This window comes from Sinocyclocheilus grahami, unplaced genomic scaffold, assembly GCF_001515645.1.
Source record: "Sinocyclocheilus grahami isolate Dianchi unplaced genomic scaffold, SAMN03320097.WGS_v1.1 scaffold199.1, whole genome shotgun sequence".
Taxonomy (NCBI): domain Eukaryota; kingdom Metazoa; phylum Chordata; class Actinopteri; order Cypriniformes; family Cyprinidae; genus Sinocyclocheilus; species Sinocyclocheilus grahami.
The window spans coordinates 398,957-422,353 of record NW_015505378.1 but is presented as its reverse complement, the minus strand read 5'-3'; the positions used below and the strand labels follow the sequence as shown (position 1 = coordinate 422,353).

The window sequence follows — 23,397 nt, the reverse complement described above, 5'->3', positions numbered from 1 at the left end:
TGTGTGTGTGTGTGTGTGTGTGTATACTGTTATATGTGCAAGTTTCCTTAAGTTTGCATAGTGTAAGTATTTTTTGGAGGAAAAAAATAATTAATGGAAATTTTAGCAGAGAGTCTGAAATGAAGGTAGAATTGATTAGCTTCACTTATCTTTCTGGGCTGGGCTAGGTTCTCTCTCTCTCTTCACTAGTTCTCTTCTCTCTTTCGCCCTCTCCTTGCATTTGAGTGTAATGAGAGCCATGCGGTGAGTTGTGGATGAGAGACGTCAGTTTGTAAGAGTGAGAGGAGCGGGACAGGAACACACTCACTGAGCTGCTGGGAGTTTCAGCGCTGCTTGCAAGGTGAGGGTCCTATCTATCCACTTGATATTTTGTGCATGAATTATTGTGGACATGGCTGCTGTACTTAATCACATTATACACACACAGCTGACAATTGTGTCTGAAGATATTTTTACTTGATTTTCTGTGATGTTAGCACTTGTATTCATGCATAATTCATTAATGGGCTGACATTTGTTATCAGAGAGAAGTGTGATAAATAATGTGTGTGTGTGTGTGTGTGTGTGTGTGTGTGTGTGTGTTATATGTGCAAGTTTCCTTAAGTTTGCATAGTGTAAGTATTTTTATATATATATATATATATATATATAAAACTTTGTAACCAACTTTGTAACCAATCCTTGCATGTGTTTTTGTCAGCTAGAGAAATTGACATGACTATAATAATTTTAATGATTTATTTTTAACTGTCATATTTAGTTAAAATGTTTCCATTTATTTTTAATGTCATCTCTCTCTCTCTCCCTCACACACACACACACACATATAGTCACAAAAATAGTCATATATATAGTCATGTAAATTACATACAAATGTAAACAGAGAGAATGAGTCTATACAAGCATCGAGGAGTTATTATTCAGGATATATTCAGGATCTATATCATACTGGCTCTGCAGCTGTAAAGTAGTCTGGGGCCAGAGTTCCTGTACATGACACTGAGCCAGTTTTCAACTTTTATTCATAGATTTACTGTCCCTCGGTTGCTTGTAAAGGAAGTCTCCCTGGTAAGTCACGCTGGGAGGTCACTCACAGAGGTCAGGCCAGGTACTGGAATCTCAGATATTTGTCACTGGCAACCTGCGTCCACCCCTCCCATCTTTTTCCTCTGTTCTCCCCTGTGGCACTTTCCATGGATGCGTGCTCAGTCCTGTCACTGAACGCTAGTATGGATTTTCCAGGAAAGTAAACAGTTGGCAGTGACAGGTTAAAGCCATACCCACAGTTATTTATTTATTTTATTTGTTTGCTTGTTTGTGTCATATTTATTTTGGGAGAAGGCTCCCGTTTACCAGCTTTTATCAGATTTTTACCAGGAGCCTTGTGTTTGTGTATATCTAGGCATCGCTGTTAGTTATCTGCATGAGTTATGTGGAATATTCTTGATTTAATATTTAAGAGGTTTAATAACTTCCTCTATGCGACGCCCAGCCTTAAAAAAATTAGGAGGTGAAAATTTCTGTTAGATTTATCATAGTACCTGTTATTACTATATATTTTCTCAGGCAGTATGTTTTTTTTGTTTGTTTTTTTTAATCAAACCAGATGGTGCATATTGAAACTCCCTGCAAAACATACATGAATTTTGTGGCTGCACAAGTAGTACAGTAGTGTATAATTACATCTCTTGCTGTAAATCCATAATTGCATAAATAGAAGCTGGTTGATTGCTGGAATTTATATGAGTAATACATTTACAGCATCATGACCACCAATTCTCAAACCTAAAAGAGCACTTGTAGTGCTTGTCTGTATGTTTCCCATGTTTAAAGCCACCCGGCATCTTTACTATTTAGATCACATCCTTATTTATTTATGTATTTTCCTTTTGGCCTGCAATTACACATTGTTCTAATGCAAATCTCTTAAAACCATGTATTTAGGACAGCATATGTATCTTGTCAGTAATAGTTATGCATATGTAAACAGATTTGTATAAACAAATTCTCTGAGCCATGTAAAGTGACCAAATAGGCTTCAAATAAAGGGAAAAAATAGGCATAACTAAACAAATCCACATGAAGAAGTGTCTTGGAGCACATCCTATAATAATGTCTGTGATATGGGATAACAGTTGGAAGTGTCAAATAAGAGGCAGACGTTAATAACTGATCAAGTGTGGTTGAGGATGAATGCAGTGAGGATGGATGTATTGGGATATTGCAAGTGTCATGTGATTGACAAAGGGCTACAATACAATACAATACAATTGGATTGCTACTACATGGAAAGAGTGTTCGTAGATAATATACTGTAGGATCAAATGAGAAAGCAAAGGATGAAAGAATGAGGGTAGGAATTGAGGTGCAGATATGAAGAGGTTGAGATTGTGGCCACCAGATGGCCCTTTAAATAGTATATGGAATAAAATCTGTGTCCAGACAGTCCTGTTTCCTTATGTAATCTCTCACCTCAGCACTCCTTTCTCTCTCTGTCTCTCTCTATCTTTCTCTCAGCTGTCTGGGTCTGTGCCAATATTTCCCGTGTAGTTCTCATTACTCTAATAACGGCTCTGAACTGAACTCATCACAGCGTGTCACCTGCCCTTTCAGATTTTGCTTGTTTCCTTTCTGTCTCCACTGCTGTCCCTTTAAACTCTCTCTTTTCACAAACACACGATGATGTAACACTGGAATCAGACCTTCAAACTCTCAGAACTCTTAGCTGCCCAAGTTGGTAGTGCCTGTATTAAGAATTAAACTTCGCGTAACGTAATATAGGTTAATGGGATTTGTCGCACATTTTTATCACAGGACCCATACATTGCTGTGCCATTGTTAGGGGTTACTACTGGCCCAAGTTAAAAGAACAAAAACAATATTTACGCTCTAGATATGGCTTGGGTTCCTCCATTAATATACGTTAATGGGATTTGACGCACATTTATCGGCCACTGGGAAAGTTATCGCAATGATTTGGTGTAGTATTCATGCTGTATGTACTGTATTTTCCCAGCAAACAATGACATGTCAAACAAATCCCATTAATACGTATTTAAGGGGGAACCTGATACAGAGCAGAAATATATATTTTTTTAACTTGGGCCAGTAACCCCTAACAATGGCATAGTAATGCACTAACCACTAAGAAAACCTTAGCAACTGCATAGCAACACCCTGGCATTGTGGTGACGAACGAGCAATTTTGCTTTCTTTCGTAGAAGACAAAAGGAGATATTTTGTAGATTGTTCAGGCTGCTCTTTTCCATTCAACAAACACAAACAGTGATTCACCGTTTAGCTCCAAAAGCAACATAAATTATCAAAAAAATCAACATCAATTATAAAAATAATCCATATGTGGCTTGTGCTATATTCCAAATCTTTTTAAGCCATACAGTACTGTAGCTATACTTGTGATGAAAATTTCAGTTATTTGCATAAGTATTGCTCTCAAATCTCGTTCTTGTATAATATGTATCTCAAATTCAACTCAAAACTTTCAAATGTGTCGCAATCAATCACAAGACACATCAGCAAGTATTTAATCTGGCACGATGTGTCTTGAGGGGGTGAGATTTCCATCAGCAAAACCAAGCATCGGCAAAACCAAGCTTCCATGCAAATTTTAGTGTCAAGCAAATGGCTGCTAGCCCATCCACATGATGTCAGAACATGTAGTTAAGATAATCTACTAGACATTTAGGTACCACCAAAATAAATGAGGTGTGTGACATGCAGAGACTGTGCTCTTCAAACGTCTTTCATAATCTGTTGTAGGCCGTCCCCTCAAAGTTAACACATGGCGCTTCCACGTAATTTGGCTCAAGTGTACAGATTTGTATTTGTTTTTTATCTAGTAATATGTATTTATTTTCTCCTTTGCTGTCTTTTTTGAACATTACTGAACTCTTTGGCTTTCGAAAAGCACCGTCTGCTTGGTCACGTGTTATGGAAAATTGGGGCAATACGTAATAATAAATTAGCATTGGCCAATAAACTTAAATTCCCATGCACAAAAAGTCATTCCCATGCACCCTGTCACGAAAAGAAAGTGTTTTTGGAGAGATTTCATCACTAGTTTGGGGTCATCTGAAGCTGATTGCTTGGCCCAACACTAGTGGGACGCTTCATGAGCTTCTAGCCACTGATTATTTGCGTCTCTTTTTTTCCTCAGTGACAAGCACGGCAATTAGACTAATGGATTGCTCTGAACCCAATTGAGTAATTTCAAGGGAATCTGAAAGAGTTATCAGGTGCACAGATTGTGATGGTGCACCAACAACCAAACATCGTAAACCCCTTAAATTGTACACAGACGAGTTTCCCATGTCAATTAGCACACAGATGATGGCAAGAGTTCAGCGTTTGTCCACTGCTTTTTTGGGTAACAAAGCCTTATAAATAACAAAGAGCAATATTGGCAGGGCTTTCATATATTTTTTTAATATGGTAAATGTCACTTTATATGCTTCCTTTGCCGCAGTCCTCTTAAACTATCTCCAAGACAGACAGTCTGTGAGAGCTCTTTTAAGTGGTTGAGTTGTATGGACTATATGCAGACTTTATTTTTGGATGATGTTCGTTTTGAAGGTCACCAGTAAGCACATGCACACTCAGTTGGAGTTTGTCTCCGGTAATTCTAGATGTATTGTTTTAACAGAGCTGAATTATACTCACATTTTTAGTTCAGTCTTCAAGTATTGTCTAAGTGTGTTCATCAAAATGTCTTTGTCAGTTGTGTCTGGTCTGTTGTAGTTTCCTGTTGGTTTCATCAGCCGCTGTTAGAATCATACAGTAAATAATGTTTCACCAGACCCAACCTGAATCCTGAAAAATGTTTGTACTACATAGTATGGATTAGATTAGGATGTGTGCATAAGAATGCAACGATTTACACAAGTTTTTGTTAATGGTACTAAATCCCAATACTAGTGTTCTTATTTAAAACATTCTTTAACAACTTTACTGCCAGCAATGCAATCCATCCTTTTTATACACAGTGCTGGGTGTAACACACTACAAGTAACGTGAGTTACGTAATCAGTTTACTTTTTAAAGTAACTAGTAAAGTAACTTAAATTCACAGGAAAATATCTTTGTTTGTTTTTAAAATAATTAACACAATTTACTTTGTTTTCCCATTTATTCACTGGCAGCTCTTCTGTCCCCGTGTTGAGAGAAATTGTGAGTGAGGTGCAGAGGCATTTACTTCAGCATGAGGTTTATTAATTTCACTTTTGGTGTGAAAGGGCCTTTACAGTTGCCAGAAATATAACTTTTGGGTTTTTTTGTTATTATAAACAAATAAGCAAGCGAAAAAGTAAAGTAATGCATTACTTTCCGTAATAGTAAGAATGTAATTAGTTACTTTTTATGGAGTAATGCAATATTGTAACGAATTACTTTTAAAAGTAACTTTCCCCAACACTGTTTATACATATAAAATATTTAAACTAGCATGTCACCACAGGTTTTGGTCCTCAATGTGAGCAGAGCAAATTTATGCATAAATTGTTTGCAAAACCCTTCTTAGATTAATTGTCACACAAATATGTTAATTTATGTAAGAATGGTTTTTACGAACTGTTTACTCCGATATGTGTTCTGCTCGTGGAAATTTGTCTCAATACTAGCGCACTTCAAAGCATAAATACTTGAACAATTTTAGTAACAATTAACAAAGAAACCGTTTTAACACCAACACAATGCGTCCTTTTTGAACTTGGTATGCAAACTAACATTTTTTGGATCTCCTTCATGCAGCACAAACAGAACAAATGTCTGTCAATCATTCTTAAAATCATTGTTAAATAGTTCAATTCAATGCGTCGGTTTACACAAGAACTATGTATGAACGATTTTGCACATTCGTTCTGCTCATGTTTGGTAAATTACGCCCTATAAGTCTATTTGGTTCCATGTTGCTTGGAGATACATGTTTAGAGACATGTTTGCATGCAGGTTTGTTGGTTACGCCTGGCTGATAAAGGAAATGTTTAATCGCCTTTTTGCGCCGTTTGCTCCAGGGGAAGGGTGATAAACATAAAGCTCATGTCTGGCTTGTCTATACACTCAGACTGTAGTCTATACAAGAGAAGAAGAGGATGTTGGGGGTTTTGTGATTGCTACAGTTGTCGCTTGCTGTAGGCACTTGACTTTACAGCATCAAGCCTCGTCCAGCCCACCTCCTGTATCAAATGTATGTTTATTATGATAGCAGTAAAAGTCTACGAGCCCCGCCCTGCTATGAGGGGAGCGAGAGGAAGGAGAAAGAAGGAAGGAGAGAGAGCTGCTAGATTGGCTACAGACTACATCCTCACCCAAATTAGTTGCCCTCCTGCCAATATCATAAGGTGTAGTGGAGGGAATGTGAAAAATCACGAATTCGGTCATCTTTACACGCACATCTATACGCTGTCTAGGCCCAAATGCAAAATGTTTTTGTATTTGAGTGGTTATAATTGAGAAATCACAGACCTCTCTGAGAAATACTGTGAATCTGGTGCCCTTTTTCTTTTGAAATCATTTTTTTTCCCGGTCTAAAATCGTGAAGTTGAAGAAATATCCCAGGGTTTTATCAACCCAGTGTGTATGCAATGTATCTGTGGTGTGCTGTTGATTACTCTCAGTAGGGGTGACATGTTTACAGTAAAAATACTCATAATGGAAGCTTAGGAGACAAATGGGTCGAAAGGATTGAAAGCAGAAATCGGAAGCTCGTATTTATGTCATGCTCTTTCATGAATCCCTAAAATTAAGTAGTGTAGTTGACTAAATCATCCTTTTGAGGTGGGTTACTATTGTAGGTGGATTACTATTGTCTGGTTATGCATTACCAATGTAGTTCTTGTAGGTGGAGATTGCAGAACATCAACAAAGACATGTGGACACACCGTAAGGTTGACCCGAAGTCAGAGTGAGAGTGTTTTCTTGGCCCAGTTGACAGAACAGTCATTGGCACTTTTAAGCCAGTTCTGTGCTGCCATGGTATTACTGCACATTACATTGTACAATTATGTTGCAAATTATATATATACAATCTAAAAATTAAAAAAAGATCATTCTGGAATGAAAAATTTGGAACTACTAGCCAGACTTAAAATAAATAAAACCTTATTTTTGAGGTTGTAAGCCAAAGTATTTCAAAGTAATTGAGATCCTTTAGAATGAAACCTCTAACCCTGAGTATGAGCAATAATAATAATGATGCTTGACTTAGCAAGTACTGTTAATAATGCAGCCAGAATAATGATTAATGACTCCCTTTTAGAGGCTTTAATCTGAACAGTTAATCTGGGTTTCATCCAGTGCTCTGAAACAGTCAGCCAAACAGTTTGATTCACACACTCTCACTATCATGCGTAATAAGCGTATGCTTGCCCTTATGCGGTCATCAAGGTCCAGTTTTCCCATTTTAAAACCATTTAAATAGAAAATTCAAAACACATTTCAGATCTGTTGAATGAAGGCATTACAGTATGAAAAATTCGATTTCAAGGTGCAGAGGTTTGGCGGTGAGGGTCCTGCGAACAGCCATCAGGGTTGGATCAAATCTCTGCAGGAAAGTGGCCTGGAAGGGCCAAATTTGCCCATCACTGATCTAGACAGATCACAGATCAGGTCTCTTCCTCCAAGAATGATAGTGCCATTTATTTTCATGCACCCAATTCAGAATTGTGCAAATCAGAAATGATGTACAATCACACAAGCTATCAGTAGCCCAAACTGTTTAATTTTACATGGAGGGGGTCTCCTCATAAAGGCCACCATTTTGAGGTCACACGACACCGAATGGGGACATTTTATTTAATCTATTTCTAAGTCCCATCCAGTGTTATGTTAGTTCCAGTGAGATACAATTATAGTTTATTTTTAAGTCCCATCAGATGTTTCAAAGATGTTATTGAAATGTGAGATTGGCAAGCAGCTTTTGAGCTTTCAGTATTTTCCCATTCAATAGGATAGGAGTTGTACTGCCCAAAGCGGCTGCCGAGTGAACTGACTTGCCTAAAGTCATTTTGATATTATACACTAACCTCCCTGATACTTTTTCTATGAGGAGAGAAAATGGAAATGGCTCATGGTTCCATCTGGGATGTGCTTTCCATGTGCGCTCATGAGGAACTTTGTGTTTTTTTCAGAATTCAGTCCAGATTGAATCTGCACGCATCTAAAGATCTGTCAGGTTTAGACTAATAGAATACTGTACCATGATCCTGTGACTTTACCTCTGATGGACAGACAGCTTCACTCGGCTGAGTGAGGTCGTCATGGAGAACGGCTAATGTAATGTTTTCCAGCCTGTACCGCTCTTGTTTCCATTTCGGTCTGACCTGAGTGACTGTCTGTAATCCTGCGATGCTTGGTGCGCAGATGGAGAGATTGTGCTTTGTTTTGTCTGTCTTCACCCTTACATTTTTTCAAAACTGTTGTGTATATGTTTGAGAGTTCTTTGTTGTGAGTTTAAATAAATGTGTGTGTTTGCATTTTAAGTAATAGCAAACCAGATCTTTATCTTTTCTGAACGAAATGTGTGCACTGAGGTGTTCTGCCTAGTCTTTATGCTAATCTGGCTGCCAGATATAGCCTGGGTTTCTTCTTTAATGAAAGTCCTTTTTCTCCCTGGCCATTTTATTACCTTGCACTTGAAATATGTAACCAAACTATCATTATTTTTGCAGTTCTGTTTGGTGCCAGTAGATGCCTTAAAAATTATATTGATCTTTAGGGAGTTAAAGAAAACATCTTATTGTGATTTAAAATGCTGGACTGCACAATTTGGCTACAAATGTTGTGATTATATATCAATATGACTAAAATAATATTAATATTAGTCATTTTATTTTTATTATAACTTATTATTCCTACATAAAATATTAAACAAAATATTAAGTTTATTATTATTATTATTATTATAATGTTATAATTATGTTATAATATATATATATATATATATATATATTATAAGAAATATTACTATTTTAATTAAAATTTAACTAATATAAATGTAAGTGCTGAACAATTTGGGCAATAAATCAAATTGCAATTTTTCTGGGGGGAAAAAGCTATTTCAAATGTGATTCTAAAAAAGGATTTACTTGCTTGTTTGTAAGACTGCACAATTTGGCCAAAAATGTAGTGATGGTATTATTATTAAAACATTAAACTAAATACAAATATTTCCATTTTAATATTTCATTCTAAAAAAAAAAAAAAAGTATTTAAAAATATAATAATAATTATTATAATAATAATGAACTGTGAAATTACAATAGTAATGTTTCGGGCTTTATTAATTTCTTCACTTTCAGGCATTAAGCCATCAAGTTTTTTTTTCCAGAAGACATCATGAGTAAAAGAATACAGTGACGCAATTCACTAGCACAATTCATTATTTAGTTTAATTAAATCGCAGCCTTTGCAGTTTGAAAAAGAAACACTTTTTAGAAACGGGCAAACTAATAAAGGGAATGTAAATGTTTTGGTCCATTTGCAGTGTGTGTGTGTGTGTGCGCACATATGTGCCCGAGTGCATGCCGGATGTCTTAGCCTTTAGGTCGCTGTGTCTATGGGAAAAGAGTGGCGCTAAATTGGAATCAGAAGATGCTCTGGATGCGTCTGGGTGGGTCTGTCCGTCTAAGTAACTGTAAGCACTGAAGCCTGAACCGCCTGATTCGCACGACCGCAAACGTCTCGTCTCACTTTGTGTCGTTAAACAGATGTCAAACCCGCTCACGACCAATTGCGGAATACATGCGCAGGAGGGAAACGTTTCAGACAGTCGCCGTCAAATTTACACAGTTTTCTGTAGATCAGAGATCGGTTTTGGCGTTTGTTTGAAATGGGCGAGAAAACTGGAAACTGACGCAGGATCAGTGAGAAATTGACTTCTGGGAGGTTCTGAGAGGTTGACTGAAAGGTTACACAGTGTGTGGCGTGGTTGGATGAGCCACAGGAGAGTGAGAAGGTGACAGGGATTGTTCAGAGAGTCCACCGAGGGTAGTGCTGATGGAAAATGGCGTTTAATAGACAAAAGGAGGGTTGAGTGACAGGTTTGCTGGATCAAGTAAATGTGTGTATGTGTGTTGATACTGTAGCTGAGTGACATGTTTGTTTGGGGGAGGTGGTGAAGTGATGGATTAGAATCAGTCAATTGGCAAAAGAGAGACCATGTGAGAAAGAGAGGAGAAAAGAAGATGATCACGATGCCCCCATCTGTTTGCCATATGCACACCCCTGCAGCAGCTCCATAAATCTCAGATGCGCTCAACAATGCAAGGTCACATTCCGCTGGTGTAAACGTGCGAGGATACCTCAGCTCAAATGTGCTTTACATGTTTGTACTCACAGCACTGAAAAAATCACTAATTAGATTGTGACTTGTTGTCTGCTTACATTTTTCTCCAGAGAAAAACACTCAAGTAATCACGCATATGCCTCTAGTTTTTCACTCATGTTTACCAAAATACCCATTAAAAAAATCTAAGAATCCTGGATAAAATAAATTAAAAATATCCTGAAATCTTTCATGTCAAAAATATTAAACAGCACAACTGTTCAACTGTCAATGTGTTTTTGAGCAGCAAATCAGCATATTAGAATGATTTCTGAAGGATCATGTGACACTGAAGACTGGAGTAATGATGATGAAAATTCAGCTTTGCATCACAGGAATAAATTACATTTTACAATATATTTAAGTATATTTAAGTTTTTTTAATTTGTAATAATATTAACCAATAAGTCTTTTTTTACTGTAATGTTGGCCTAAGAGACTTATTAAATATTATAATGAATACAATAAATAAATACATGTATGTTTTATTAATGCCATGGTATTGTTAAATAAATGCATTTATTTATTTGAGTTTATTTTTTAAATCTGTGACCTCTGAATGACTCCAAGGCATTTTCACAAGATATTAAATATTTCCTAACAACAACAATAGTAATAATTCTAATGGTTCCCCTTCAAGGGAACTCGCACTGTGTCCTCTAGGAGACACTTTTGGGGCATGACCAGTGTCTGAAGCATGTGTGAAAACACTAGTGGTCGACCGACATTGGTTTTTTGACAGCCGATGCCGATATCTTGGAAAGCAGATATAATTGTATTTAATATTTAAGAAAATTTAAATCATTTGAAAATGGATTAAAAAATAAATGTGTAAAATAATCATGCTTATACTTTAAATGACAAAGTATTTTTCACAAATAAACAAATATTTAATAAAAACATAATTAAAAGGGAAGTAAACACTGTAACCAGCAGGGCACTCAGTATTCTGGGAAGTTCGTGTGCATTGGGAATCACATTTTTTCAAATAAAGCCAAGGTAACACTCATGTTACATACAGCACACAGTGAAAATGACATGAATATTTCATTGGGCAAAAGCATGAAGCGCAGCATAATTTGAAATCACGAGTTTAATATTTGTCGATTGCGCGTCTCAGTAAAGCTGAACTCTCCTCCTGTCCATATTCAATTCACACGGACCGACCGTCATGCAGAGTACACGTGATCGTGCAGGATACAAATGCACACTTCATAAGATCTCACAGCTGGATTCGACTAAGTTTGCAAGGTTTTTGAAATTAGATGTTCATTAGTCATTCAAAGATTTGTTTAAATTATGTAAATATGTATTTGCTGAATGCTGGCGGCAAACGAGAAAGTATTGTAATGTTTGCCTTTCTATTACTAACAATATAAAAGCAATAGTTATAATACTTTTTTGTATACATTTTAATTCCTTTGTTTGACAGTTATGTCATGACAACTCTCAGAGGGATTGGCATGGTAATGTACATCACAATGTTAATGTATTTGGTCTTGGCGGAATAGATCTGCTACATTGCTGCTGCGGCAGAGCAAGTACCGAGACTTGCTACTGCCAATACATCCACAACATGCTGCTGTGAGCATGTAAGAAATATTGCTGCTGCAAATATAACATGCATGAATCACCTCGTAGCAGATCTTTACAGGTGGTGCTGGGGAAGGTGGAGAGTTTCTGAAGCAAGCTGCACTGCTACGGCAAGCTCTACTCATATATTTGAATGTTGAGCAGCGAGCTCATTGGCTACCAATACAGGAGAGAACCAATCAGCTGTGCCATGTGATAATGATGTCATTACATCAGATTGAGTTAGACCTATCAGACTGCACCATCAGAGTTTCATGCCAGAACTCTGTATTTCTATCTGATTATTAGACAGACTTCTGTCCGTGTTAACTGTTTACGACGACAGTGAACGAGAGGGAGAAAGTGAGCACTGTGTTCAGGCGCTGCCATTCTCAGCGACGTCAATATAAAAGTCCAGCGTGCCGTCAAAATAAAAGTCCCACCACGAACGCATCGGCCAAACAAAAAAACTTATCGGCCGATGCCGATATTTGAAAAATGCCAAATACCGGCCGATATATCGGTCGACCACTAGAAAACACTTCCAAATTCATTGGACCACGCAGCCCGTGACGTCATTAGCGGGGTGCCCGGAAGTATAAGAGTGCGCCTGTAATGCACGTCATCAGCTTTTTTGTCTTCAGGAGCCGTTTGTTTGTTCAGCGTGTGTGAAGCACTATGGACAGCAAGAAGTCAAGCGATTGTTTTAGGAAATGTGTGCCTCCGTGTCTGAGATTTCTGACACCTGAGGATACACATGACCTTTGCGTTATGTGTCTCGGTGAGGAGCACAAGTGTTCAGTGCTCGAGGGCACTAAATGCACTTATTGTGATAAATTCCCGATGAGGAAGCTCCGCTCTCGCTTTGTCCCTATTCTCGCGTGATGTGGGACAGGCGTCTGCTGCTGGGGCACAGTGAAAACTCAAGTTGTGGGTTTCACAGGTTGAGCTCGTGAAGAAGCTCGAAAAGGGACCGGATCTCTCTAAATCTTCGACTGCGAGCTCGAGCGATCGGCGGGATCTGGATGTTCTCTCTCTTAAGTCTTCAGATCTTCCGGATAGCACTTTGCTGGTATCATCCAGTCATGAAAGCGAGGATGTGGATGTGGTTGGTGATGACAAGGAGAGTGTAAGTACTGAGTCGTCTCAACCTGCTAGTGTGAGCGATGGCGGCAATGGTGGACACGGAGAGACATCTGTGGTTGAACTTAGCGGACATTGGGAAGAAAGAGAAAAACTTTCTTCTTGATGCTCCGCTTTTTCCTTCTGGGCTTTTCGGCACATCTGTTAAAGCAGTGGTCGAGAAGTTTAGGGAGGCGACGGCGTAATCAGTGGCTTTCAGGAGATATAAACATCTGCTAAACCAGATTGGAGACAGGACCAGAAAGTTAGTGTTGCCACTCGTGATCCTCCCCCTTCCCGGAGTCGAGCACAGAGAAAGTGCGATGTTAAGAAGAGGAGGGAAGACCTCAGAGAGGTGATTGACAGGAAGTGCTGCAACCAGTGGTCTGACACCTCTCCTTGATATCCCTCCTGAGTTACCACCACCCCCTCCCCCCGTTAGAGTGTTTTCAACCACTGCTTACAGGCTCTGAGGCTGGACTTATGATGATATTGGTGAGCTTTTAATATATTTGAGAACCACCTGCTGATGGTCTGGTCTCTCCTCCTTGAGCTGTGAGTGGTTTTGCGTTGCCCACCTGCTTTTAGGGTTTTAAAGTAGGCAGTCCTCCTTTTATATGTGTTCGGTCTCCCCTGATCTCAGGGTATTTTCAAGCAGGCGGTCCCCCGAATCCTGCATACTTTGGGCTGTCTCCCCTGCATTAGGGTTTCAAGCAGATGACCCATTGCTTCTAGGTACATAGCTGTTTGAGGACAGTTGTTCACAACTTGGCTGAATGGGATGCCCCTTCCTTATATTAGTGTTGGGCTGGGTTCCCCCATTTCCTCCAAGTTATTTTAGCTCGGGGTGTCGCTGGCGTTCCCCTTTTTAATCGGATGCATTTTTGCCTCTATTTTTGGTGCTCTCTAACCAGGTGGTCAGGCATACACCGAGGAGTGGCATAGTGGGTATTTCATTCCCCAAAGTGTCCCCTAGGGGATGCAGTGTGGAGTTCTTGGGTTATGCATGTAACCATGGATCCCTGAGAGGTAACGAGACACTGCGCCCCCTTGCCATGCCCTGGGCCTACCTGTTTCATGTCTCCTTCAGACAAAGAAACTGATGACGTGCATTACAGGCACCCTCTTATACCTCCAGGTACCCTGCTAATGACATCATGGGCTGTATGGTCCAATGAATTTGGAAGTGCTTCAGACATGCTTAAGACACCGGTCATGCTGATGTCATTCCCAAAAGTGTCCCCTAGGGGACACAGTGTATCATTATCTCTCAAGGAACCATGGTTATATGCCTAATTTGGCACCTTCAGTCACTTTCTTAACATCTTTTTTTTTTTACTGTATAGGGCTTTTTTTTGCCATTTTAGAAGTTCTTGGTGTTATAGGTCCTTCACCATTCATATTTTTTGTCTTTGGTTTCTTTAAAACTCCAGTACATTGCAATTTTTCTGAAGAACTAGAAAAAAAACTTCAAAAGATTCTGCAAAGACTAAAACAGTTTTGGTTCAAATGAAATATGTTATTTTTTTAAAGCTCCCCCCAACAATCTCCAGAAACCATTTTGAAGGTGTATCCCATAACACCCTGCTGCTCTGCCACACTGTACACAGCTGAAGTGGCCCACCTATCAGTCTCCTCCCCCACACACAGCCCTGGGGTCACAGAGGTCGTCACACTTTCCTCCAGCGAGAGTGTGCGGCTGATTTGGGTTTTCCTGTAGCGCACTGATGGCTGCTGGCCGCCCCGCCGCGAGCACTTCTGTTTTGACAGTGCCGTAATAATGCCAGCTGTTTTGTTTCTCTCTCTATCTTGCTCTCAGTGATAGGGAGCCTCTGTTGACAGCTCAGATGTTCCTGCCAGTACTGACTCTCTCTTCGCTGCCACATGTTTACACACACATATCCAGCCATAATGACAGTGTGCCAGCAGATTCCTGCGAGCATGTGTGCACATATGCAGCCATGCATCAAGCGTCTGCTGCCATGCAGGCCACAAATCATGCCTGAGCTTTGTTCTGCACTGGTTTCCCATTACTTTTGTATTGTAGATCGCTATCAGTAAAACTCCTCCATGAATAGCTGATATCTGTATCTTAAGACAGATCTGTGTTGGTGATTGTAATCAATTAATTTGAAATAGATACACTTGCCGCGTTCCACATCCTGCTACTAAACCACCACCTTTTAATTTACAAGATAGCAACATCTTTCCTGAGGGAAATATCAGTGCTTATGAGGCAGCAAATAATGGTTTTCAAATACCTTCTCTTATAGTTTATAATGCAGAGACAATTATAAGTAAATCATAAGAGTTTGGGATGGGTCTGTTTGTCTGACCAATGGAAGTCTGGGGCAATGTCTGAGGAAATATTTTGAAAACATTATTTTTGTATTATTCCGTTCAGATGCCTGGTTAGTTATGACTCTTCAAGAACTGTTAGAATCGATTACGGTTCAATTTTTTCAGATTCAGAGTCAGTTCCAAGAGTCAATTCCAGGCCAATATTCTTGATTAGTGCTGTAATGGTGCTGTGGTCGTGAACAACTCTTTTAAATGAATCTGTTTACTCAATGATTGATATGTAATGATTCAATCTACTAAATCGCTGAATCAATCAGTGAACAAATCTGAATTAATCTTTGAGTTGAACAGAATCCAAATATTTTAGTCAATCCAAGGAATCAAAATCCCCTTTACCAGCCAGGGTTATTATTATTAACAACATTATTATTAATAACTGGTAATAAATTAAAAAGCTAAAACTGAAATAAAAATAAATTAAACCTAAATAGTAATATTTAAAACAATAAATCTAACAAAAATCACATAACAAATTACTAAAAATGAAACTTAAATTGAAACTGAAAATATAAAAATAAAAGCTAATAATGGTATATAAATAATACTAAAATAGCACTGCTACCAGATCTCAAGGCTTTTCTGGGATGTGCAGTAATACAGAAATCGATCTAATGGACACCTGGACATGCTAGACCCTTCAGTGGAGTCATTTGTCCTGAATGAAATCAACTCTCACCTTTGATGTCAACTCTTAAAACGGCTGAATGCATCAGTGATTTTAATTCTTTTTGAAATGGACTCCCTGATCTACTGGTTAGTGAATGAATGAATGAATGATTGACATAATACATGACATAATGCTGAAATTTTTATTACGAAACCAAGTTTAAATAAACTTAAAACAATTATTAATGGCTGAATTAATTGCAGACATTCATAGCTCAGACATTCCAAGTAGATTTGGGTTTGATTCCCAGTGAGATTAAGCAATGATTATGCAGCTTTAACAAGGATTATGTGAAACATTATGTTAGTGCTCTGAGTCAACAGCACAAATGTTAACCTGAGTCTTCATTCTTGCCAATGATGCTGCCTTTATCTCCTAACAGATCTGATGGATTGCAGCTCTTTTATTGCTCTTTGAAGATATTCTAATACCTTTACACGCTTTGATTGTCTCCATGTTAAAGCAGGTATTCATTCATAGTAAGAGTAGTAGTCTACATGACAGTCACATGACATTAACAGTTCAGGTGATTGGCTCAAAAACTTGATAAAAGATGGAAGATCTAAAATTGTATACCTCTGCGAGGTCATGCGCCAACCGAGAAATTGCCATTGAGGTTTAACTTTAAAACCATTAATACCCCAAGACTGCAAGTTAAAAGTCTGTAGTTAGATTAGGAAACATCTATTGAGGAATGAATATAACCGAAATGAACTATAAAACAATGTTTAGTTTGCAGTAACAGAGAGCTGAACTGAAAGTCTGTGACACAACAAATCACATTCTCCAACTCTAAATATTTTTAAATGATTTTGATCGCTTATGAATGTTTCAGTCAGAAACCAAATTGTTGTTTTGGCAGAGGGTGAGTTACAGATGAATAGATGGTTTGCGGGCCATCTGTAAATTTTGATCTACACTCTTAAAAATAAAGGTGCTTCACGATGCCATAGAAGAACCTTTTTGTCTAAATGGTTCCATAAAGAACCTTTAACATCTGAAGAACCTTTCTGTTTCACAAAAGGTTCTTTGTGGCGAAAGAAGGTTCTTCAGATTACAAAAAGGTAAGAAAGAGATGGTTCTTTAAATAACCTTTGACTGAATGGTTCTTTGTGGAACCAAAAATGGTTCTTCTGTGGCATCGCTTGAAGAACCTTTTGAAGCACCTTTATTTTTAAGAGTGTACAGTATGACAGGACTCTGCAAATTTAGCATGAACAAATGCTTTATTGTTTTCAAGCCTCTGCTGATATAAGCCTAAGTGGACAAATGTAATATCTTCTAGGTCACATCTAATGTACGAATCAGCACGAACATTACAGCTGTCCTTTAGAAGATGTTTTTAGAAGTCTAATGCTTAATATGTCTCTCCAACGGACCAAAAAAATGGGAACATCTCTCCATGCAATTTTGTGGGATGTGCATCTGAAAAATTACAGCTTTACCACCAAAGAGAGACAGACTTGGGAAAAAAACCTGGGGCCTCAAATTATGTCAGATGGTAAGTTAGATATACTGTCTTTTAAGATGTGGGGCCATATATTCCAGACTTTGGTTTGATTTCATGGAAATGTAGATCAATTGAAATCATTTTGGTGAAAAGGGGGAAGAAAAGTATATAATAACATGGTTACCAGTGCTGATTCACCTCTTAATTTTGTGGTCCCGTTTAAAAAAAAAGACAAAGTTCTGTTGGTTGCAGTTAGAGTTGCGGGTGAGAGACCTCATCCAACGAGAGACCCAAATCTGACGTCACAGCCATGCTATGGGGTCCGCAAGCGCAGGACGGATCCAGAAAAAATATGCTACGAGTTGATGGAGCACCAGTGAAAATATGAGTGGCAATAGGAAAATTCTTGTTATATTCGTTTATCACGGGCACATGGATGGACAGCTCAGGGTCTGGCCTGAAACCGTGCTGATGAGGCAGAAGAAAAAACGCTCTCGCCAGTTAGCTCAACATGGCAGCTCTTGTGCTGCAGACATTTCAAAATGTGTTTTTGAGGGCTATTTAACGTGGGACATAGTGATTTTGGCAAAAAAAACTAACTTTTTAAGGGGGTAAATCATCCAAAAAAATTACACAATTCTATCATTATTTCCTCACCCTAATGTCATTCCAAACCCGACTGTTGTTATTTTTTGCCGTTGAAAACAAAGACGAATTTTTGAACAAAACAAACGGGATCAGGGGATTATTCAAAATCGCTAGGCCAAGGCTACGTTGAGCTAATATGCTCAAAAATGATTCATGTGGCATATTTTGTCTCTGTTGACCTTTCAATACCTCATCAGATTTATTCAACACACAGTCTGAGAAAACGTCACATGCTGTATCAGTCAGGATGGATCGGGTCAGGCTAAGCAGTGGATTTAATTATTACTTCAGTTTAGCCAACTGATTCTCAACACTGCTCGCATTCATGCTTTCATTACGGGCCAGTGTAAGAGAAACAACAACAAATACATCTTTCTGAACTACAGCAATAGCATCTGCCTCTAAATTCAACAGTAAACAAAGTGAGGCTAACTAACCCTCATGTTCTGATGAACTTCACTTACCTTATGTTTGAGGAACCAGTGACACCAATGCTGTATGTGTAAAAATAATAATTACTACTACTATTATTATTATTGACTTCATATTATTGTCATATGTTCTTCTAAAATCCAGCAGATAGATATTTTTATCTTTTATAAACACATATACAACTTTACATATAGAAAGAAAAATTAGCTGAAATATTTGATCAATTTTAAATCTTATTCTTATAAGATTAGAGGTAATGAAATAAACATAATGCTTTTACATTTTAAGGAAGACCTGCACTCAAAATGAACATTGGATGCAATGTTTGATTTGTTAGCAATTGATTCAGTAACACTTTACAATAAGGTTCCATTAGTTAATGTATTAAAGGGTTAGTTCACCCAAAAATGAAAATTCTGTCATTAATTACTCACCCTCATGTCGTTTCAAACCTGTAAGACCTTCGTTCATCTTCGGAACACAAATTAAGATATTTTTGATGAAATCTGAGTGCTGGTTGACCCTGCATAGACAGCAACGCAACTGAAATGTTCCTAAGTCCAGAAACGTAGCAAGGAGATCGGTAAAATAATCCATGTGACATCAGGGGTTCAACTGTAATTTTACGAAGCTACGAGAATACTTTGTGCGCAAAAGAAAAAAAATAACAACGACTTTATTCAACCATTCGTCTCCTCCACATCACCCTTTTGGAGAGTATCAGCTGGACGTAAAACAGCGTATGCTGTTCTGTGTCAGCTGTGTCACACAGATACGCTGTTTTCATTCAGATCAAATCACAACAACATAGGAAACATATCCGGCGTGATGCAGCTGACACAGAACAGCATACACTGTTTACGCTCCAAAAGTGCCACCTGCTGGCAGAGAATGAATGTGCATTTTCAGTAAGCCCGGCTCTAGCAACATGTGTTTTTGTTGTTGCAAATTCATTTTTCTGAAGTTTGTAGGTACAGACATCCGGTTTGGGCATTCTTGGCAGTTTTTCTGAGGCTTTTTTAATATTGTTCATATCGATATCGGAAATTTTATTGCATCGACTGAAATTAAGAAATATATCGTCATATAAACTTTGGCCATATCGTCAAGCCTTAGTTTGGAGCAACTTTATTGGGTTATTACGTTAAATAAGGATAGAATTGAACTTTGTTTGGTGAACAAGCCATGTGTGTTTTTAAAGCTAAGAAAAGGGCATTGGAGTCTCCAATCAGAATATGTTAGTTGAGTAAAACAATGCAGATAATGGGTTCCTTGTGTGATAACCGCACAAGGATGCATTGCAAAGTGATAAGGTGTAAAACATGATTGCGTTTAAGCAGCTTAGCATTGATGTCAACTGTCAACCAAAAATGTTAGCATAATCATGGTTGGAGTATTTTGAAGAGAACCGTAATGGTGGTGAACAGGATGTGTTGTGTAACCTTCAAAAAGACCAGTGTTCATTTCTCCTCTCTCTCTCTCTCTCTTGGTCACAATCTTTCTCCTCCCTTTCATCCTGAGCCAAAGAAAGTCTTTAGACATGTAAGATGAAGGGGGAGAAGAGGAAAACAAGCAGGGAAGAGGGGAGAAAAAAGGGGGAATAGTTTCTACAGGAATATGGCTTGTATTAATCTAGAAATATTGCTTTACCTCATCTGAACTAAATTATAGAGTTGAACTCTGTGTCCTTTAAGGACGGCCAGACAGCTGTATTCGGCCCATCTGGGCAAGGATGTGCCGGTTCACTGAAACTGTCGCCGGAGAGCATGGAAAACCTGCAGCACTGCTTTGGGAAGTTCTGGAATTTTTCCCCCCTTTGGAAAGGATCAAAGTCAAAGAAGATAAAGTTTTTGTTGTTGTCAATTCACATGGCCTTAGGGGTAGTGTAACTTGGGCATTTTCCAGATGATTTCAGAAAGTTCCTTACAAGTAAATCATATCTGCCATCACTCTTCCTGTTGTCCCGCTAGAGGCGTAATTATAACCCAATCAAACGAGGACATTGTTGTTATGAGCAAACTTAGTAATTACACAAGACGTCAGTTATTTATTATGACATCTCAATGTGTGGTTGGGTGAATCACACAAACAAATAAAAAATCTCAAATTCATTCATTCATTCATTTACATTACAGTATTTAATAATAATAATAATAATTAAATGCAATTTTTTTATTAAACTACCATGAACTGAAGGCAGTACTACAAAGTCTTTATTTACATATATCTTACATTATAAATATGTATTGAATGAAATAATTTCATTAAGTAATGAGAATCAGAGGGGAAATTACGATAAATAAAATAAAATTTAATTATGATTATTTGATTAATACGATAAAAAAACAAATAATAATTAAAAAAACGGCCAAACATTTAACTAATTGATATCACCATACTTTACACAGCTGATGAATCCCTGTACATCGAGACAATTGTTTTACATTGTATTACACGTTTTCTAAAATGTTATGTTTAAATATGGCATTATCTAATAAAATATGCAGTAATTTGCATTTCAGAAATATGGACACTGGATGAAGCCAGGTAAAAATCTTTCCATTTTGTTGGCATATTAAAATCTATGGTTTTACAGATAGGATTTTAAATAAATAATTTTATCACAAAAAAATTACCATATTTTTAGAAATAAAATGTTATATAAATCAGGTAATTAATTAAATAAATAAATTGTAAAGAAAAAAAAAATCAGATCAAACCCTTTTGTAAAAGCCTTCAGAATATAGATAGGAATAAAACAGTAAAGTTTGGTATAAGTGCTACTGAAATGGAGATTTCTTGATCAGTACATGAGAAAAAAAACTAATTTTGAGAAAACGGCCTTTAAAGTTGTGTATTGTAATTTAAATCTACCGACTCAAACAGATAAAGTGCAATAAAATAAACATTTAAATGTCTATTTTGAATGTTGTCTTTGCACAAGTCTGAAAGGCTTCTGAAAGTTATGAAAGGAAAATGGGCCAAAATCTCAAAATTCACTAGTGCTTGAAAAAAAAGAGATCTTGCCCGTAGGGCCGTAAAATAGCTTAATTTTCTTTAAAAAATATATATTTTTATAATTTCTTTGGTTATTTAATTTGGGGGTGAATTATGACCCGGGCCTGCTTTCTTGACAGGTTTCGTGAGATTCACCCGGTTATTAAATTCTACTTTTACACAGTGCTTGCAATTTTAAATTTATAGGCTGTTCCACAAATTATGTAATGGAGAATAATATAACGGCCTGACAGAGAAGCTGTGGAATTTAAGGTGTGGTTTAAGGCCTTTCTTAATCGATGGAAAGTTAAAGACCTTTTTGTCTTTCGCAAATATGAGGTGTTGCGTTCACACATGCCACGAAAGAGATATGAGATTTGAACTGAACTTTACTTTGCCTCCAGTGCCCGTGAGAAATGAATAGTTGTCTATTGAAATGAAGGCTTGACTTATGATAACTCAAGGCCACGTTTGATGAATTTAACTCTACAGACGTGGTGCCCCCTGGGAGAAACGAGAGCGTGTCTCCATACGGGACAATTCAGGAAGAACACAAGCGGTTTTATGCACAAACTGGCATTATTTGTACGTCTCTTGTTCCCATTCAAAGGACAGGGCACTAAATATACACTCCGATGCCTTCCCAGGCTCCTCTGGGCTTTGGCAGGGCAGCCACCGCATGGGCCTTTGGCCAATGACATTGCCTCCGACCTCTTCAGAAAGTATTTTTAAGGTCAATTACAGAGTGCAGTGACTTCAGATGCCGGATTGCAGCTTAAAGGTCTCATATTAAAGGTTTATGTGGATGACAAGGTAAAGCTGCCGGCAGTAACCCACAGACCATTGTTACCACATACCCACACACAGACCTACTGGAGGTGGTGTGTGTGAGTTCATACACATCCTGTATGATTCTGGGAGACAGATGAAGATTGGGAGCTCATATCTATATGGTTTTGTAGTTTTTGGGAGGCATGATGCCTGTCTGATGATGTCAAAATAAATCTGTCAATCACCAGGTGTGATATCACAGTATATACATACATAATATCGACCACACTTGGGGCAAGTTCACTAAAAAAATTTTTTTTTTTAAATAAATCTTAAACATTTGTATCTTTTTAAAAAAAGTGATGCAGTGTTTGATGGGTGAGCATATCTGTTGTCTCGTACATAACCTCAAGCCATTTCTTTTCACCCATTGACTTGTGAGTACAGCAGATGCCAGTTGCCTCAATACATTTTTTAAGTATATATATTTGGGTGTTTATATGTACTTGACAGTCATACAGAATGTTTTTTTTTTCTCCCCCTCTTGTGAAGGCACTCTCTTGATTTGACTGCAGATGTGTGTGGTGGTACTCAAAGACCTACTTTGTGTCTATTATTTCCATGGACTCTAGTAAATCCAAAAAGTCTTGAAACGGATTCAATGGTTAACATGCTTTTGGCTTGTTTGCTCTCAAATCCCTTTCTCTTTGCATTTTTAGGCCACACACACATCTGCAGTTTACAGAGCTAAGATTAACAGCTGTTACAAGCTCAAAATAAGAGAAAAACTATTTAAAATAGTCCTGAAATCTCAAGTAGTAATAGCGTTATACTGATGACGCAGCCTAGACTCCATGAAACGAGACTGAGTTTAAAAATGCATCGCTGGTCATATTCATTGTTAGTAAAAAGAAAAATGTGTGGATGTGTTTTGTACTTGTGCACCCCCAAACAGATTCCCATCTTGCCAATGCAATAACGTCACAGGCCTGTATGAAAAATGCAGTTCACCTAGTAAGGAAAAGTTCACCCAAAAAT

The 23,397-nt window shown here is 37.9% G+C and overlaps 1 protein-coding gene across 1 annotated transcript in view; it reads left to right on the top strand.

The window, feature by feature from the left end:
- The first annotated feature begins 277 nt into the window (after positions 1–277).
- Positions 278–23,397, top strand: part of LOC107595237 (uncharacterized) — a 70,180-nt gene continuing 47,060 nt past the window's right edge. The window contains exon 1 of the mRNA XM_016285584.1: positions 278–340. The gene's annotated coding sequence lies outside the window, so the exon portion shown is untranslated. The remainder of the gene's footprint in view (positions 341–23,397) is intronic.